Consider the following 7,454-nt stretch of genomic DNA (forward strand, 5'->3'; position numbering starts at 1 on the left):
TATATATATATATATATATATATATATATACATATATTTACATTTTTTACTTTTCAATTTGCAAAACGAACCGCCTTGGACGTATCTTAGAAGGCTAAATGGAAGCAGCTCACTGGGTTTGGAAAAAAACTAAAATCATGCAGTTGAGTTTGGGTTTGAGTAAACACGACAAAGAAGCCTTGTCTGGGGCTCCAGAGTTTAAATGTCCTCAGGGTGGTCTCTGAGTTATTGTCTGTTCGTGGAACATGGTTTGTCTTGTGCACTGCCTCATAATCTGTGCCTCAATGCCTCGTTGAAATGGTGGGAGTGTTTGTTTTTGCTCTGCGAAAAAGTCTCGTTTTTTTATGCGAGGACAGGATCTTTCGTGTGCTGATCCTGTTTCTACTACTATGGAGATGGTATTGGTGGAAGTCACTCTCTCACCCTGATCTCAGAATGGTTTTGAGATTACCTTCACAATGGCTCTTGTTTGGGTTCATCTGGAGAGGCTGGTCTCGGATCAGCGTAGGAGAGATGAGCTTTCCGCGAAATGTTTCCCAGAAGACAAAATATGTACAATTTACCCTACTCATCCAATTCAAAAAGTTTACACCCCCTAGCTCTTAATGCATTGTGTTGCCTTCTTGAGCATCAGTAAATGTTTTCAGCGGCCATGGAGACATATGTGACATTCTGGATTAACAAAGAGTAAACACACACAAGACATGTGTTGAACAAGAATGAGAAACGAGACCACACAGGAATTCAAAAAGCTTCGATACTATGCTATTTTTTTTTTGTACTACATTCAGTCCTTTTACTGTACTGGAGGTGTTTATTTTGACATGTTTAGATAACAAAAACAGCAATTGTATCAGACCCAGATCTAGCATGCTTTGATTGAGAAATCAGTTGTGTGGGGACCATCCAGCCAAGCAACTTAATAAACATATAAAGTAACGTCTTAATGACAACATAAAACTTTATGTGAGGATTAGTTTTACAGTTAGGGGATACAATGTATTTACCTCATTATAAAAGTGAAGCCACCGTAAAGTCCATGATGGCAGAAAAAGGTGTGTTTAATGTAAAACACGACCAGAAAACAAGTTGAAAACCTGATGGTTAAACATATTTTAAGCGTTTTGACGGTAAACATATTGACAACGAAATCAAAGTTATTATTCTGTGCGTTTGCGTGATTGTGATGTACTGTGTGCGTGCGCATGTGAGTGTACCTGAGCTGAGATGAAGTATCGCTTCGTGACTGTAGTTTAAAGTTAATTACTGTTTTAATACACGGGTTACTACCGTCTACACTAAAGGCGAGTAACACGCCAAACCTAGAGCGACCAGAAACCGGATGCGACCTCCTATGAGGCTGCTGTAAGCACACGACAGCGGCTCGTGAGGAACACGTGTGTTTTTTTACTGTCACAATGTGACGCAGGTATTCATGTTTTAAATGTATTCCACGTAAAATATTGTATTCATGAAAATTTATGTAAACGAACCGAAGTAACTGCAACCAGCTTTTTGAGTCAATGGATCTTTACCTCAAGGAATTTCTGTCCGAGACGCCGTACGATTTTGAGGTAGGGCTAAATAGGAACGCATAAACTGGTTTGGTTAGCAATGTAATTATGCGCTGATAATATTCGGTGTTTTGTATCATGTCTTCCCCCCAATTTCTGAATTTCTTACTTTAGTTATTCGCACTTTTAAAGCAGTTTTGTTAGTGTGCTAAACACTAACAAAATGAACTTTTAGCAAATGTACATATTTAAAACATACAGCCTTTCTCTTCTGGAAAGTATTGACAACTTGTCTTTTATGCATACACCTTTAACCAAAACAAATGCTTTTTAGAATGAAAATGTCTGCTTCCCCAACAATACTACAGTCTTATATGATAAAACGTTTGATATCATGAGCTTGGGCTGTCTGTTTTATCTTTTTTTTTTTTTTTTACAAACAAAAGTGTTTTTGTATGGTTTTGCCGGGCTGTGATGTAAATGAAAGGTTAAAGGCTATTTTAAAACTGTAACCAGCCCTTTGATGTCTTGCACCAGCTATTTTAATAGGAAATATGGCAGATATCTGAAAGATGCCCCGCTTTGTGCCTGACAGGCTGATCGGTCTTGCAGGCTCAGTAAGATTAGGGTTAGGGCCTCGACAGCCTGTCAGACTCAAAGCGGGGCACCATCCCTCAATGGGCGGAAATTTGTCAGCAGAGATTTCTGTTTTAAACAATGTCAGTGGTATTTTAACTCTATGTGGCTCAATTGAGGATTCTGTGGCCTTTCTAAGGCACAAACATGGTTTATTTCTCTCTTCAGAAATGAATATACTTGTTCATCATGTAATTTTTGGGCTTTGAATATTTTTAATAGTTATCTGAGGTCACTTTCCATGCGTATATCAATTTCAGATAGGATTTGCCATATGAATGCAATCTTTATTATTGATCAGATGGTCAATATTAAACTATCATGGAAAGAGAATGCACAACGACATCAAATACACAGGCTATTAGAGCCCTTGGGGTGTTGAAGCATCTCTGTTTAAAATAAGAACTATTCCTGATTTCAACCCCAGTATTTGTCATGGAAACAGTCAGTGTGACACATCAATATCTGTAAGTGTGTTTGTATCTGCACTGTCCTCCTATTCTGCTGCCCTGGTTCTCCCTGGAAAAGCTGGTTTCTCATTCATATTCCGGTGGAATCCTCTGGCAGTGATGCTGCAGTCGCTCTCAGAGCAGGCGTGGTCACATGGGCAAAGGATGAGGGATGAAGACAAGAGGAGGACTGGGGGAGGGATGGAGAGGGGATGAGATGCTCGAAACGGAAAAGAAACGGACAGGGTCAATAAAAAAGATGGGTTAGGGAAAACAAAGATGGATAGCTGAATGGGAATGGTAGAAGGAAGAGGAATACAATAGGGTTGCATGATTAATCGAAATAAATCCGCACTGGCTTAGTGCCATTATCAAATCACAGAGGCTGCGATTTAATTAAATAAATATATGCACTGTCTGTTTTTTAAAATGAAGTGCGGCACTGTGTTCTTTTACACGTAAGCAGCTCATGATCCTGGGCTTTCAGGATCTCAGAGCAGATTGGTTCAAACTCCATCATATAGTTGCTTACACCGTGAAATTTGAAAATATAACATATGCCAACCATCTTCCCAGACTTTTAATTGAAGTGCTGTTGTTAACAAAATAGAAAAACCTTTACTGTTTAACATTTGAAAATGAAGAAATTAAGACTAATTTAATTTTATAGTTGTACTGTACTTGTACATTTGTATAATTCTTCTTTCTTATGCTGTTTTACTGTCTTATTTCTTATTTGGTTTATTTTTTTAGTAATAATAATAATACATATTATTATTAGTAGTAGTATTAGTATTATTGTTGTTATTATTATTATTACTCTTCAGGTCGCATACTTCTGGTGCAGTTGCACCAGCCAAGCAACTGCTATTGAGCTGAACGGAAATGCTAATGGTTCGCTTTTTCCAGGTATTGGATACCTCCTTGTTTGGACCTCATGGGCAGCGGAGGCTTCGCATGCTAACCTCAAGCTCAGGCTAGTGCACCATTAAGCCCCGAACGATCGCTTATTCTGTGTTTCTCTCTATATTTTCCATCTCTTCCCCCTCTCTCCTACTCACTCTCCCCCTCCCGTCGACTGTCAGAGAGATGTGTGTGGGCAGCATTGTGATAGGAATAGATGTTCCCCTAAGCGAGACCTGCAAAAGCCATTTGAAATCTGCTTGATGGAGAACAGTAGGTAAGAGAGTGGGCTGCTTGCTTTTCTGCGCTCTCTCCCTCTCTCTTTATCTCTCTCTCCCCCCTCTGTCTGTTGTTCCCTCCTGTTCCCCCTCTCCCACCTCTTTTCCTTTCTTTTGCCGTCCTCTTTTTTCACCCTCTCTCTCCTCCCTGCACTCTGCCACTTAAAGCGTTCCTCCATCTCAGGTGGCACTTCCCCCTCCGCCACCCCATTTGCTTGCCCTTTCTCTGTCTATCACACACACTCCCCACCTCCTCCTTTCTCCTCTGTTTTTCTTTCACTTTCTTTTCTTTTTTATCTGGGCATGCATTCCTTTCCACCCACACTCGACATACTCTCTAAATGATTCCAAGTGTCTGGGCCCCAAGCCTCCTCGAACAGACGTGCATACACATACACACAATGCTTAAAAGAAAAAAAAAAGGGCTCTTGAAGCCCTTTTCTAGTATTAACCCCATTTACAACAATCATTTGCTTCACACCATCCGTTCAGAACTGATAGTACTGCCCAGAGAATTATTTTATTGCTTGGTGGTTGATCCTTCACAGCTCAGGAAACTTAATGGGTCCTTAAATTAAAATTTAGTTAGTATTTGGTCAAAACATTTTTTAAACTTGGTGTTCCACAGATGAAAGAAGGTCATACAGGTTTGGAATGACATACTACCCCTTTAACTTAACTGGAGCACTGTATATTTCATGTTAGGTTTCTGATTATGCTAGCTATGTTTGAAATCTAGGGCTTAGGCCTGTTTCTTCCGAAACCAAAACTGTCTACCCACATTCATTTTTTTAATACTTTTGTTTTAGTTAAGAGCATTTTTGATGGTTAATAATATTGTATAGCTCTATTTTCAGATGTTATAGCTATGATCTCAGATGTTTCTCCTAGAATTCCATGGGAAAAATAAAAAAGAATAAGATAGTTGTTGATGTAGAGAATAGAGCTATAACATTATTTTTTGATACCCTTTTATTAGTGTAGCGTCTGGACCAATCAGACACACCATTTTTCATTTGATTTAACAAATCAATTATTCATTAGATTAACAAACATTCACAGACCCCTCACCCAATAAACATACTGGGTGCCAAGATGTCTGTGAACGAGGCCCAGGACACTGGTTACCATGGCAACCACGACACCTTTGCTAGATATGATTAATTATTCATATTTCCCCATGAGCTGATTCGCTACATTAGCACCTAAAATGCTCCTTACTAGAACAAAAACACAAGCAGTGCTATGAAATTAAGAAATTCTTGAGTTCATTTTGAAATCGTATTGGACGCAAATCAAATCACAGCACATATGAGACATAATTGAGATGTTTTTTGAAGAAAAAAAAGAGAGATCTCAATGATGTTTTACAATGTTTCTGAAAAACGTTTGTGATTATTTGGGTCTTTTTTTCCGAAGAATGTCTGAACCAGGAGACTTAAGCAAGTGTCCATTTGCTCTCCATTTAAATGGGTGAGGACATAGAACCCTGAGGACAGTGATTGAAAGGATGTTTTTTAAGAACTCAACTCTCAGACACCCTCCACAGCGCCGTCTCCATTTAATGAGGTCACTACAGGTCATAGCAACTTACGGCTACATTTTAGAAATGATGTTTTGGGCCATTTTTTGATAGTGAGAGTGAAGATATAATAGGAAACATTGGGGTGAAGAAGAATGGAGCGAGACAGGCCAGATTCAAACCCACGTAGGCTGATGAAATGAAATTCAGATGCAGTGGCTATGTTTGGAAATGGAATACTTAATGCATATGGCACAATATACACTGAATACTGACTAGTATTATATTAAGACGATGTGCAAAATACGACGTCGGCTACATGAGCTCATTAAGTGCCTGTTTAATTCAGCAAGGGCTTGCAATTATTGTCCTGTAAATAAAAGCAATTGTTTAACATTTTTTGCCAAGTTTTATATTAAAATGTATTAACTTTTGGCAGTCTAATTAAATTCTAGCTCAAAAATGGTAGCATTTGGTAGTTTTCCGCCAATGTCTTCTTTTACTCTCATGTTCAGTTTGTGCTCTTTTTGTATTTCCTTGCTGTTGCCTCATTGTTCTTTCATATGCTTTCTCACACAGTTCTTTCATTTCCTTTCATTTTTTTCTGATTTTCATCAATAATTGAGATCTTGAAGTTGCCGTGAATAATGCAAAACACATTGCTAACCATACAGTACATGCTCTGAGTCTATAATTTAAGCTGCAAAGGTCTTTGTTATGAACTATTAAGAGGACACTCAGTACCACCCTGTTTTGCGTAAACAAAAATGCTTCTTCAAACCCTCGTCTTTATTTTCTTTCCCCTACTTGTGTTTTCTTGTCCCCTTTCACACGAAATTCAATTTTCGCTCCCTCTGTCTGTCACCGAGATTACATGCGTTTGTGACAGAGTCCTTTTGGTTGAAAGAAACAACACAGAAACTGGGATAAGCACCAGTGCCTGACAGAGGATTTTGCTTACGATCCCCTTGCTCCACAATGAAGCCCACAATCACACAAAGTAATCCCATCTCCTTAAGAGTCAAAGCATTCTGAGCGTTTTGTGCATTGCGGCAACGTTGTCTTCATTTCAGAAAACCTTGCATTCCTTGACACTTGCTCAGGTTTTTGTTCTGGATGAAAACAGTCAAAGGCTGATTTGTTATATATATATATATATATATATATACCTTTGAACAAAAACCTTTCAATCAAAGTCTGATTTGTTATATATATATATATATATATATATATACCTTTGAACAAAAACCTTTCAATCAAAGTCTGATTTGTTATATATATATATATATATATGTGTGTGTGTGTGTGTGTATGTGTATATATATATATATATATATATATTCATGGTCTAAAATTAGCTTGCAAGGTGCTGTAATTAAGTTCTTTCATTGTACATTAATTTGCTTTTCTATAAATGTCCTCTGGTAATATTGGCTCTGCACTGGTTTGTGAAGTAACATGACTAAATTAAGCTATTGAATTTCATGGTTGTGATTAGACATCAACAGTCAGCTCAAAATGATCATGTTTCAATGACACAATCAAAGTGCTGTTTGGAAGTCTGTCCGCATTGGATGTCAGCATCTTTACAGAGGTTTTTTTTTTTTTTTTGAGATATCAACTGTAACCTCAACCCTACAAACTTATGTTTGAGGATATGTTTCCCAAACGCATTGTAAGATTGCAGAAATCATTGGAACCAGTGATCTATGGGATTACACTGGTTCTGGGAAATGCAGCCTTGAACATATTTATTTCAGAACCCATTTTAATATATTATCGCATTCACATTGTCAGTGTAATAGCATAACACAAGCAGCTCTGTAAGTACAGTTTTGGCTTTACGCCTGTTTTTATTGCACTGAACTCAGCTGAAAATGCTTAAAGTTTAAGGGTGCTTTCACACCACCTGGCCCGTTGTTTCGGAACCTGGCGCGTTTCCCCCCCTTAGCTCGGTTCGTTTGGGCATATGTGAACACGGCAATCGCGCCCGGATCCGCGCCAAAACAATCGTTCCGAGATCACCTGAATGAGGTGGTCTCGGCTCGATTGAAAACGAACTCTGGAGCGGTTCGGTTGTAGTGAGAAAGCAATCCGATCTAACGGACCAACGAACCAGGCTATATCACGATGTATGATGGGTAATTACGTA

The sequence above is a fragment of the Sinocyclocheilus rhinocerous genome, unplaced genomic scaffold (assembly GCF_001515625.1).
Source record: "Sinocyclocheilus rhinocerous isolate Xijiao unplaced genomic scaffold, SAMN03320098_v1.1 scaffold1238, whole genome shotgun sequence".
Lineage (NCBI taxonomy): Eukaryota > Metazoa > Chordata > Actinopteri > Cypriniformes > Cyprinidae > Sinocyclocheilus > Sinocyclocheilus rhinocerous.